Raw genomic sequence first — 13,605 nt, 5'->3', positions numbered from 1 at the left:
TGAGGACAGTTAAGGTCAGTTATCTAACTCATTAACAACTCATCTTAATTATAGGGTATTGGGAGAGGCTAGGTATAATTCAAATCATGGTATTACTAGAGGGATGGGTGTTAGGTGTAATGTCTCCATTTTACGGATGAAGAAACTGAGGTAAATAAAGTTAAAATGACTTGGCCAAAGTTGCACAGCTTGGTTAGTGTCCGAGACTGGGTTGGAACTTAGGTTTTTCTGACTCTAGACCAAGTACTCCACTCAATGTACCACTCAGCTGTCCTTTGACCTATCTTTCAAGTCACTCCCTCAACCCAATGGTTGCTAAAGGTTTGCTCAAAAAGAAGGTTTTTACTTTTTTTGAAGTCTTAGGATAGCATACTAAGAAATGTTGCAGGATGAGGTCATCGTCCCCCAGTTCTTATTTACCTGTATTTGATGAGCTGTTTCTCTTAGCTACAGTAATCCAATTGACTTTCAAATGCCAGCTCTTTGGCTGTCTCCTCAAGGAAGGACCAAACGAAACAAAGGCAGGCCAAGGAAAACAAGAGTTAGGAACATTAGAAAAAGTGGCATAAACATCTTTGCTAGAATGTCCAGTACTTTGTCCTTTTTATAGTATGCATTTTCCTTTTCCCTTGGTACTTTGTGCCTGTTTTAGCTGAAGTGATGGATTCATGTAAAATATTAACTTCCAAGCCAAACCATGGAGTCCAAGATCCTGCCTTTATTACCATCTTCAGTCTCCAGTTGAAAAGAAGAAGTTGCCGGGGTTGCTGCAAAATCAGAGCTATTTTGTTGCCGACACTGGAGCCAACACTTTCCTCCTGTAACTGCTCAAATTCCTATCCTCTTAGAAAGGGCTGTTTCACTCATCCTGTAAATGCCACGCCTGGTGAGCAGGGAGATTAATGCAGCCAATAGTTCATCTGGGGAAACTTGCACATATTTACAAACATACAAGGGAATAGGCACCAGTCAATTTTCTCCCAGTTCAAGTACTTAGTCTGGCTGTGGGGCCCTAGTAACTGGAGAACGTTTGTATGCCAGAATGCTGCATACAAATTATGCATTCACAGGAAGCACGAGTTATTTATACTTAACCCTCCAAGGCAGGGAATGTTACATTCATTTTACTGAACATTTGTAGGAGGAAGAGATACTGTCTTCCATCTCTAGGACCAAGTCAGATGGGCTTTTCAAATTATAAACAAAAAACAGGTTGAGTTTGTTAAAAATATTACATTTAATGAGCAAATGCTAAGTGTTAGTATAGAGAAAAATAAGAGGGAAAGATCTTTCCCTAATTAAAAGTGATGGGGTGAATTTGTTCACAATTAGGGGCTCTATATCCTATGTGAAAGACAAAAGGATAGAGTTTTCAGGACAATACTTGCTCCATTTCAATGAATTCAAACTAGAGATTGACTTGAATGGGCCTGTGGATCTTCAGAGCATCTGAGTGGCAATAAATTGCCAGATGTGGTATCCAGTTTGGCCTGACCCAATGAAGGTCCAACGAGGATGACAGACCTCCCTATAAGTCATTTTAAAGTCTGATATCGTAGTCCTTCCCAATCTTTAAAATGACTTAATAGATCAGAGAATCTAGTGGGAATGTATAGATTACGGATTGCAGATAAAGGGATTGAGGTCAAAGGATTTTACCTCAGGTCACAGCTAGTTATTACAAAGCTAGCACTAGATTCCAAAGAGATGGGAGATAGTAGAACCAAGTTAATTCTCCAGAGACCACTCATCAGAAGCTTCTGGTTGGTTAGTCTCCTTGAGAACCTGTACCATGAAATCTTGCAGGGAGAAATGAGTTTCTTGTATAAAACTATCCTGTGAGAAATCAAAGCTCTCTATAGTCATATGAAAAACTGCTCTAAATCACTATTGATTAGAGATGTAAATCAAAACAACTCTGTGGTACCACATCACACCTATCAGATTGGCTAACATGACAAAACAGGAAGATGATAAATGTTGGAGAAGATGTGGGAGAGTTGGAACACTAATTCATTGTTGGTGGAGCTGTGAGCTGATCCAACCATTCTGGAGAGCAATTTGGAACTATGCCCAAAGGGCTACAAAAATGTGCATACCCTTTGACCCAGCAATACCACTTCTGGGACTGTATCCCCAAGAGATCATAAAAATGGGAAAGGGTCCCACATGTACAAAAATATTTATAGCAGCTCTCTTTGTGGTAGCCAAAAATTGGAAATCAAGGGGATGCCCATCAATTGGGGAATGACTGAATAAATTGTGGTATATAAATGCAATGGAATACTATTGTGCTAGAAGAAATGAAGAACAAGAAGACTTCAGAGAGGTCTGGAAAGATTTATATGAATTGATGCTGAGTGAAATGAGCAGAACCAGGAGAACTTTGTACACAGCAACGACCACAGTGTGTGAGGAATTTTTCTGGTAGATTTAGTACTTCATTGCAATGCAAGGACTTAAAACATTCCCAATGGACTCTTGAGGCAAAATGTCTTCCACATCCTGAGAAAGAACTATGGAATTTGATCGCAGAATGAAGCAGACCATTTTCTTTTGTATTACGTTTTGTTTTGTTTTATGATTTCTCCCACTCATTTTAATTCTTCTATGTAACATGACTAAGGTGAAAATGTATTTAATAGGAATGTATGTGTAGAACCTATATAAAATTGTATGCTGTCTCAGGCAGGGAGTGGAGAAGGAGAGGGAAGGAGGGGAAAAAAATCTAAGATGTATGGAAGTGACTGTAGAACACTGAAAACAAATAAAAGAATTTAATTTAAAAAAAACCCAACTATCCTGTGGCAAATGGATGCAGCAGATAAAGGTTAATGGAAGGAAGAAGGAGTGGAGAGAGAGACAGAGAGAGAGAGAGAGAGAGAGGGAGAGAGAGAGAGACCCAGCTTTATAATTTTAGCTAGTCCAAATATAAACTTTGGAAAGTCACTTAGTGGCAAATGCTATGCTTGGTACACATTGAATGGTACCAATCAGTCCCTTAAAAAGGATGTCACTGCCCAGAATACAGCATTTGGCTGGCTCAAAGATACTCCTTGGAGATCAAAGAATTTAACTGTTTCGATACGCTTCCTCCTAATCAGGGTTTGGATTTTTGGAGACTTTCTTCTTCTCAGGCACATGGTAGAAGTTTGAGTTCTTAGTTTGGCGATTTAAGTCTTCTTGGCTCACTATGAGTGAGTGACCCCACCCAGGATTTTTAAGTAAAAGCTTCCAGTAAGGCTGTCTCCTCTTAAAAGAGCCCTAGGGAAGACTATGTACTGCCAGAGGCCTAGGCCTTGCTGCTCATTTTTCCGTGTACAAATGGCCTCAAAAGAATGCGGTTAAAGAATTGAAAGCAGAAACTCTTGAGGGGTGTCTTGCTCTTGTCCCCTCGTGGCCTTATTTTGTGGAGTAGAAACAGAGTGCATCTGAGTTTCCCAAGGAAAACCACCCTAAGCTGAGGACATGTACAAGCTAGCCCCTTTGAGAATGTCTATTCACTGTCAGTGCCTTGTAGGCTCCAGTCAGACTAAAGGCCCACTGTATTAAGTACTGATACAAAGGATAAAGAGAGATAAAAAAAAAAAAAAAGAACCAAACCATGGTTATTTCCTTTAAAAGCTGTATATAGTTTATTTGTTGAGGTAGAAAATGAGACAAGATTAAGAACATTACACCATTGAAGAAATGCATGCAGGAGCATGGATCTGAAGATGCAAGGGACCTCAGAAACCTAATACAACCTCTACATTTTATAGATGAAGTAAAATAGAGGCCCATCAGGGGTAAGTGAATTGGCCAAGGTCACGCTGGTAAGTAAAAAACAGAAGTGGGATGTGAACCCAGGTCCTGTGATTCTAGGGACTCAGGTGTCTCATCTCTTATATTTCCTATCCCTATTCTCCTTTAAGTGTCCTTGTTATGCTATGTTTTAAGGTCTTTAAAGGAGTAGGGGTTATATTAAAAAGCTAATAAAAGACTTGGTGGAAAGGGAGGTCTCTGTGCCTATTTAGGACCCTGGTGATTTTCATACCTTAGTCAATCAAGCAGTCAAAAAGCATTTCTTAGATACTTAGTATGTGTCAGGAATTGTGTGTTAAATGCTGAGCATAAAGGAAAGCCAAAAGATAGTCCTTGCCCTTAAAGGGTGGACTTTCTAATGGAGATGACAGCATATAAATTATCTAGGTACTATAAAATGCATATAGATTATACAAAGGTAATATGAAAGGTTCTATGCTTTTTCAACAACCACCTTTCTTCATCTTGATCTGGTTATTTCTAAACACCCCTTGTTCAGTTATTTAGTCATATCCAACTCTTTCTGACATCATTTGAAGTTTTCTTAGCAAAGATATGAGTGGTTTGCTATTCTACAGATGAGGAAACTGAGGCAAACAGGATCAAATGACTTGCCCAGGATCACACAGCTAGTAAGTAAACTAGTAAGAGATTGTCCAGTGAGGCTGAATTTGAATTCAGGAAGATGGGTCTTCTTGACTACAGGTTCTGCACTCTATCCACTGCGCCACCTGGCAGTCACTTGGGTGCCCTAAAGCTAAAGCTTCAGCATTGACTAAGTTCTTTAACTCCCAACTAGTAGAGTTTAGGTAAGTATTTAGCAAGTAGCTCTCAGAAAACAAACAAAAAAAATGTATATATAACATATGAGTTTTATCTACATTATTAACATCTCCATCTATACCATCAACAAAATAATAAATCCAGGCCAGATTTGTGGTATCTGCCTTTGTCACTTTGAAAACTTAATTATTGTCCCTTGGAGGTTTCTTCCAGCTGACTGTTAGAACGGCTAAACCCAAGCACCTGAATTTTAACTCAGTGAATGACATGTGGGACCATTTACATTTCCCAGGTCAAGAGGACATCTATACATCGGCCAAAATTCTAGTTCCTTCTGGAAAAGTTAATAATGAGATTGCAGAGCCCACAAAGATAAGATACCTACCTATCTAGCATACTGATCAAGACTGGTTTGTAAAGATATCTTTTTTTAAAAAGCCTGCAGAACTTTTTTGTCTGAATTACTATCAGAGATTTGAGTTTCTCCCTCAATGGCATGAAAAATCCCAAAGCATTAGGGAATGGTTACATTAAATGTGCAGCATATACTCTTTGAACATGTGGGTCTAAGGATACAATGGGACATTCAAATCAGTCCCTGTGTGGCTTGACCTATAGTGACAATTGTGCACATAAATCTCGAAAATAATTGCTGAATGTTGCTCACATTCTCTACCCAAATGCCATCGCCATGGCGTAATCTCAAAAAACATTATATTCTTCTGGAGAGAACAAGAAAGTATCTTGTTTAAAAACATCTGCATTTGAAATAATGATTGGTTGTATACCAAGAACTAAATACACTAAAATGTGGGCATCAGCCTCTAACAGAGAAACCTGAACCAAAATAATTTTTTTTTGAGGCAGGTGATATTAGTTTCATCCAAATGCAAACCACATTTTCAACACTGTTTTTGTCCTTATTATCTTAAATTCCACTAAGCCTTAGTGGAGTAAATGGCTCAGCAGGGGTCTAAGGCATATTCTTGCTCAAGATTGGTCTGTGTTCCTGTTTCTGAACAGAGGCCTTGTAGCCTGGTGGATAAAATGCTGCTTTTGTTGGTAGGTTGAGACTCAGGAAAATCTAGGTTTGAATCCCCTTTCTAGCACTTTCTAGTTATGTTTCTATGGGATTATCGTGAAAACCCAGGTTCCTCCTGTGTGAAATCAGGATACCTGTAGTACCTACCTCATTAGGTTGTCAGATTCAAACACAAGGATGTATGTGAAATTCCATAGAGATACCAGCTACTACTATCTGAAAGCAGGCACAAATTGGGGTATGTGCCATAGTTTGCTTGGTTTAAAACTTGACTTTTGACAATGAATAATATGCATTTATTAAGTACTTGCTGAGTGCAGACACTATGCTAAGAAATAGGGATTCAGAGGGGGGAGGCAAGTAACTCCATGGTGGTCTCTGACTAGTAAAAATACACAAACCTGGACACCAGTTTAGCTACCTTTAGAAGAAGCAAAAACAAAAAGTCTTGACTTCTATATAGTTCTTCTAATTGTCAGGTAAGTCACCCCTGAATATGTGAAGTGTCATTTTAGAACATAGAGAGAAATTAAATTATGCTCACTTCTCTATGCCTTATAGTTTGACTTCTGATAGTGCTATTTCTTCCAAGGTTAGCATTGATCTAACTTAAAATGAGGCTAAATCTACTTACCTTACGTATCATCTCAGGAAGCACTACCTCAGCCCTGTTTGTAGGACTTGGGTGATGTGATCAGCAGAGGTTCTAGAGCATAGCTAGCCGGTCAGTTTTGAAGTTATGAACATCTCAGCAGAGTTACTGACTGGTAAGCTGAAAGGGAGGTGATGTGACCAGAAATGCATAGTCATGTCTGGTTTGTAGCAACAGAAAGAAAAGCTTGGAGAAAGGACTGAAGTCATAAAAGAGTCTAGATTGCCAAGCTAGATGATTTAGGGCTTTGCATTATTAGGGGTCCCCTCGTGAATTTCAGAGATTGTTAAAATGACATCCCTCTCTTTCCCTCAGCACAGAGACAAGCAAAATGAGACCCAGAGACCGGAAGCATTGAGTGCTTGAATCAAAGCAACATGGCCTCCAGTTCTTCTCTTGGAACCTAACTCTCAGTTATGTGTTCAAGCATATCTACATAGTTTAGTATCTGCTGGGAAGGAAAGGTAAGGAACCAAGGTTAATGAAAGGTATCACCAAATACAAATTCAGAAGCTACGATCTCTAAAGTTACGCATGTAAGGAAGGATGTATGTTCAGGCATACCTATTGAAACAGCCTCTTCCAGCTCCAACACACCCCTGAGCATGCAAGTGCATGCATGTGTGCACACACACACACACATACACACAGAACAAATAATATCATATGGATTAAATCTCTGACTACAAATAAGTACTAAGTACTCTGAGTAGCCCTCTGAGCCCAAGACCAATGGTTTTGGTGAGGAAAAAGATATCTTTTCCTTGCTTCTTTGTAGGACTAACACATATCTATATCTATCTATGCACACATACATACGCATGTATGTATGTGTATATGTATGTACATGTGTACATATGCACATATATTTCTTAGATTATAAATGTTTTTACATATTTGAGTACATATTTCTTTTAATTTTATTTTAGAGTATATATTTCTTAAAGTGAGAGTGATAAAGGCTTTTGAGAGCTCAAAGAGATTTAGAGATTATTGCCACAAGCTTTAGCTTTGTAATTTTGGGTAAGTCCCTTTGCCTCTCTGTTCTCAGTTTTTTCATCCTCATTGAGGCACAAAGAATCAAATTAATAATTTTCACTAATGTTAGAGACTCATGCAAATAGACTTGAGCCCTGGGTTATACTTAAAATGAAGGGAAGGGGATGGAGGTGTACTAAATGATCTTTAAGGTCCTTCCCACATGATAATCAATGCAGAGTATGTTCCAGTGCAAGGAGTGATCTGATTTCAGTCCTGGAGGGGCTTCTCTGCTTATTTATTATAGCCTTGGGTAAGTCATTAAATCTCATTTTTGGGTTTTTCATCTGCAAAATGAAGCTGAATTAGATGGCCTCTAAAACCCCTTCTAGTTCTAACTTCCAAGATTCTAGTCTAATCCCTTCATTTTCCAGATAAGGAAGGGAGCCTTGAGAGGTAAGATCACTTGCCTAAGGTCACACAGGCAATAAGAAGTCAGGATCAGAATGTTACTTACTAAAGTAATCTTGGATGATATGGAGTTAAGAATTTAAGATATGGAGTCCAGCTATTTAAACAGCCATCTAATTGATTTCTATGTCCTAAACATTTCTCCACTCTAATTCATTCTTCACATAGCTGCCCAAGTGAGTTCTTAAGTGCAGTCTGCCCATTCAGTAAACTTCAGTGACTCCCTATCATCAACTCCTCTGTCAGGCATTCCAATTTCCTTGCAACACAACCCTATTCTATCTCCTTTCCAGTCTTTCTTACATGTTATTACCCTGTAGGCACCAGAGGTGGAGATCTACTACCTTTTGCACTGATTGCCACCTCCTTATGCCATGGTTGGAAGGCTCACCCTTTTCATTTTCATCTCTTAGAATCCTTGGTTTCCTCTGAGACTCAGCTCGAGTAACACCATCTTCTCCAGAAGGGCTTTCCCTCTGAAGGTTAGTGGTTATTGTTCAGTTTTGTCTGATTCTTTGTGATCCCATTTGGGGTTTTCTTGGCAGACATATTGGAGTGATTTACCATTTACTTCTCTAGCTCATTTTACAGAAGAGGAAACTGAGGCAAATAGGGTTAAGTGACTTGCCCCAGGGTCACACAGCTACTAAGTGTCTGAGGCTAGATTTGAATTCAGGTCCTCTTGACTCCAAGCCCTGCACTTTATCTACTGTGCCAAGGTTATCTTGTATCTATTCTGTATGCTTTCTACATATGCATTTATTTACATATTTTTTCTCATCTGAATATAAGCTCCTTGAAGAGATAGGTTATTTTTTGCATTTTTTCCTTTGTATCATCATAAATTATTACAGTGTCTGACATATAATCAGTGTGAGCTATGTGACCCTGGGCCAGTCACTTAACTTTGTTTGCCTCAGTTTCCTTATCTGTAAAATGAGCTGGAGAAGGAAATGGCAAACCATTGCCAAGAAAATCCCAAGTGCTTGATTGAGTCACCTAAAATACCAGCTGCTGTTAAGTGTTCTGAAAGGAGATCAGATTAAAAAAAAAGTCATTCCAATGTCATCAGGAAGAAGAAAAATCATCTCTATTAGGAAGGCAAGACTTTAGGTACCAACAATTAAAACTTCTATTATTACAATTGCATATAAAAGATTTAAAAATTTTTTTTTAAAGCATGACCTCTAAAATTTCTTCCACGGCCTTTGATTCTGCAGTCTTCATTTTAACATGTAGTGCCAGTTGCAGGAAGGAGAACTCTAAGATCTCTCCCCATATTATGTCAATAAGGCCTTTGGTGTCCCACCCTTTGGGAGACTGGTGTCTTACTTTCATCTAAGAGTCCCTTACAGCTCAATTTCTGGTATAATCTGATGTGTCAATGTCCTACAAGGACTAACATCTTTCCTCCTTAATTCTTCATAATTAGAAAATGGTCTTATTTCCCTTAATAGGGCTTGAGGCCTTTATTTTAAGGGGATCATTTCTAGGAAAGGAATATTTTTAGCTATTTCAATATTATTTACAATTGATACTTTATTAGAGAACTTTCATTCATGACTCTGAGTGAGCCACCTTTTCATTTGATAAAATGCCTTTTATTTATTACAGAAGCATTTATTAGTGTCAATTACAGAGAAGGTGAGAGGCAGCATGATATATTGGTGCAGGAAGAGCCGAGTCAGAGTCCTGCCTCTGACCTATGCTGGCTGTGTGATGGTGAATCACCAGCCAATGCTCATAGAGTTGGAGGGTCAAAGCCATCAAGTCCCACTTCTCACTTTATAGATGGGAAAACTAAGGTTTAGGGAGGTGAAGGTATCCTTTCTAAGTGTCCCAGGCAATTCACTGTTACATAGAAATTACTTAGTTACATCAGTGGAAGGAAAAGTGATAGAAATACAAGGAGTTTCCAAATTCCTTTTTATCTGTGTAAGACAGAAACTATCTAATATTAATAATTTAGACAAGTATGATGCAAGGTAGACTGGGATGGGAACAGTGGGAAAACCAAGGAAGGCTTCACAGAAGAGAAAACAGGTGGAATTAGCTTTGAAAAAAAGATTTTGCTGAGTAATAATAAGGGAACAAATTCTTTCTAGGCATGTCTGACTGTCTTCCTGACCACACAGAGAACACACTTTGTTGTCATCGTCCAATCCTTTTTTAGGCCTGTCTGACTCTTCATGACCCCAATTTGGTGTTTTTCTGGCAAAGATACTGGAGTGGTTTGTCATGTCCTTCTCCAGCTCATTTTACAAATGAGGAAACTGAGGCAAACAGGGTTAAATGTCTTGCCTAGGGCCACACGACTAGTCAGTATTTGAGGCCACATTTGAACTCAAGTCTTTCTGATTCTAAGCTCTATTCACCAAGTCACAATTAGCTAGTGCTCCTAGAAAAAAAGGGAGAAAGAACACCTAACAGGACTGAAAAAGAATAACTATGGCCTACATTACAGTGGCATCAAACTCAAACAGAAATATATCTCTGTCAGCTGACCTGAAAAATCACAAATTTACAAATTCACAAAAATCAAATTCAATTATCTATGTTCTATTGTATTTTTTTAATTTTTGTTGAATATTTTCCAATTACATTTTAATCTGGTCCCAGCCCACTTGGGAATTTTGCCTCTTCTTGCCAGCTCTGAATGTGATACTTCTGGCCTAGAATACCTAAAATAGATCTGGAGACAGAGAACCTGAGTTCAAATTCTGCCTCTTCCTTTTATTACTTGTGTTACTTTGAAAAAGTAGCTTAACCTCAATGTATGCTAGTGTCTCCATCTCTAAAGTGAAGGAGTTGGAACAGATGATCTCTAAGTTTTCTGCTAGCCCTATGTCTATGATCCTATGAATTTAGACTGTCTAATTTCTTCCCAAGGAATGGTTTATCTGTTAAAGAAAGATCAGGTTCCTTTTCCCCAGTAAAATCTCATTGAGCAAGTATACTTTAAATATTTAAATAAAAGGCATTCACTAGCTTTAAAAAGAAATCAAGGGCCCTATCAATTTTATCTTGCTTTAAGTTAAAAACAAAGATAGTGACTTGATCCACATAACTGTCATACTTTATACCTATTAGTGCAAAAGTTCTCTTCCTAGATTAAAGATCTAGCCTGAGGGTTCTTAGCCTCTTTTGTTTTGTGGTCTCCTTGGGCCATTGGGTGAACCCTATGGAATCCTTCTAAGAATCATGTTTTTAAATGACATATTATACAGTTAACATAATATTAACAGTTTAAAGACGCTGAGTTAAGAACCCCTGATCTCGGAGAAAAGACATCAAAGGCCATATCTAGTCCATCTCCCTCACTTTAAAGATGAGGAATCTGAGCTCTAGTCCATGTTGGTCAAGTGAGCTCTCCAAGGTCACACATACAAGCAAATACCAGAGTCTGGATTTGAATCCAGGACTTCTGACTCTAGCACTTTTTCTGTTGCTTCTCCTACTCACTAAATACTTAATCTGTAAGCATATCTGAGGTTGATAAAGTTACACATCCTACGTAAGTTGACATGACTTAGGTTTAAGAGGGAGAAATTGGCTAAGATTTCCCATGTCCTAGGGAAGCCTGCCCAGATGAAGCAGGAGGGATTGAGGGTTCCAACCTCCATCAAGCAACCCTACTCCATGGGATTGATTTCAAGTCTTCCAACACAGGTAGTATTTTTATTGAACCAGTGTTCATATGCACCATGCCAACACACACTAAAGGGCAAGCTACTTGCTGTGTGTGTAGACCACACCGTCATTCTGAACCACCAAGTTGGCTTGGTCACCAGTCTTTTGCCCCTGACAACATATTCAGGTTGTTTCCACTGAACTGTGACACACACTCCTTCAACAGGGTCTAGTTAGCCACCATAGGAATGTGTCAATACGGGGAACACTAAGTGAAGTAATTGGTGAGTCATCCTAAAGTTTTCTTGGTTCATAAACAGCTTAGTGTTTAAGGACATGTTCTATGTCCTTTCAGAGTTAAACATACTCTGAATCATTAACGTCCTTATTGAGGATTGATGACTGACTCCCCAAGCTGTGGACATTTTAAGAAAACACAAGACTTTATCTAATCAAAGCTAGAGTTCATCTATTTGCAGGTTGTAGTTTATGACCCACTTAGTCACTGAATGAAAAGGACGGTGCACCGGGCTTCAGAGCAGAGGTTAAGCAATGGATCTGAGCGGCAGGGTTGTGTCTGTGTTTTTCCAGTCACCTATTCTGTGAGACATTTATAGCTGTGGAGGACTCAATTAGATCATTTGTTTCCTCAGCTGAACACTGTAGTTCAGTGAAGACAAGCCCTCCCCTCAAAAGCTACTTAATCCAATTAAAAAAAGTGAGTCTGCAAAACTGAGGACTAACTTAAATTTTAGCGAGCAGAATAAGCCATCTTGGTACGTCCTTGCTCCCTGGGTACCACCAGACATCACAACCTGTCCTCATCTTGGGTGTCTTATTTTGTGACGAGTGATTGTTTGTGTCATATACAAGCTCCCCAATATGTTGGAGCTCACTGCTTGTTCTTTTTAGTAACATATAACTTGAATTTTTCTCATGAATTTTCTGTCCTCAAAAAAGAAAAAGCCCACCATATTTAGAACAGCAACGCTTCTCTGACTGATAGTGTACTTTATTAAGCTCAAACTAGAAATTAGAGAAATACAAGCAGATAATCTCTAACCCAACTTCACAAAAGCATCTTTGAGAGGGACTTCACAGGGAAATTTGGCAAAAAATGAACTGTTTTCTACTTTAAACTTCAGTCTGTGCTTAGAATTTCACAGAAAGGTCAAGGATATTAGGTGGCTTCTTTCTCCCTACTGTGGTGGAGTGCGAAATACTTTTTAATGGCATCTGTAGGTGTTGGAATACCAACTAAATTACCTCCATGCTCTGATTATCCTGCCTAAAAGTTAGACCACCCCTTTCTTTCTATATGAAAATTGTAGCACTAATTATATATGTTTCCAATTCCTTATGTTGAATGAGCAAAGGACCTGGAATGGGAATCTTAAGCCCAAGCTAGAACTTGGTGAAAAATAAGTAAAAATTTTCATTAAAAATCTGTGAACAAGATAACTTTTCATGAAAGATAATCCCCTGAGGAAGACATATCTTTCCAAATTTAGACTAATAAGGATTACATCATGTTTTACCTGTCTTTATGGTACAGTTTCACCCTAGCAGTCACTCAGACATTCATCAAGCAACTACTCTTCAAGGCACTAGTGATTGTTATATATAAAATAAAAGGACACATGTGCGCGCGCTCTGCACACACACACACACACACACACACACACAGACACACACACACACAGACACACACACACAGTCCCTGTCCTCAAGGAGCTTACTAAGTTCTACTTGGAGGGGTTGGGACAGAGAAAAAGCAAGTCCTTAAAGGCAAAAGGGAACAACTTTCTCAGTCCATGAGTATGTCAATAAGACGAGAACAGACATTCATTCAGTAAATATCAAGTCAGTGCATCTCTTCCGCCACTCCTCTGTGATGAATCCCTACCCTTGAGGCCTCTAGCTTAGGTAAGTTATGCAAGATGGACTACAAATCAAACATTATCCTAATTAATCGGTGCTATAGTGCAAAAAGGATTGAGGTTAGTGTGACCTGGAAGGGTTGGAAAGAGGGCACTGGGGCAATAAACCAGAAAATAAAAGTGCTAGACAAATAGAGTAAGGAGGCTTGGGCAAAATATTTTAACCCAGGTTTTATGGCTCCATCTTTAAATGGAGATGATACTTGTGCTACCTTCTTTACAGGGTAACTGGGAGGAAAGTATAAGCCGAGAAGTGTGATGTAAATGGTAGTCACTGTGCTCCCTTTGAAGATTGGGGTCTATCT

At 38.9% G+C, this 13,605-nt stretch overlaps 1 protein-coding gene across 9 annotated transcripts in view; it reads right to left on the bottom strand.

The window, feature by feature from the left end:
• The window catches only part of DAB2 (DAB adaptor protein 2), a 65,552-nt gene that overhangs the window by 33,440 nt on the left and 18,507 nt on the right, over positions 1-13,605 (bottom strand). Inside the window, exon 1 of one of the 9 annotated variants that reach the window (XM_072605757.1) lies at positions 421-783. The exons of the other annotated variants lie outside the window; for them this stretch is intronic. The gene's annotated coding sequence lies outside the window, so the exon portion shown is untranslated. Of the gene's footprint in view, positions 1-420; positions 784-13,605 lie in introns of those variants that run through there. 9 annotated transcript variants of the gene reach the window in all.

The sequence above is a fragment of the Notamacropus eugenii genome, chromosome 4 (genome assembly GCF_028372415.1).
Source record: "Notamacropus eugenii isolate mMacEug1 chromosome 4, mMacEug1.pri_v2, whole genome shotgun sequence".
NCBI classification, from domain to species: domain Eukaryota; kingdom Metazoa; phylum Chordata; class Mammalia; order Diprotodontia; family Macropodidae; genus Notamacropus; species Notamacropus eugenii.
The sequence above is the reverse complement of the archived record's forward strand: the minus strand, read 5'-3'. Positions and strand labels throughout refer to the sequence as shown.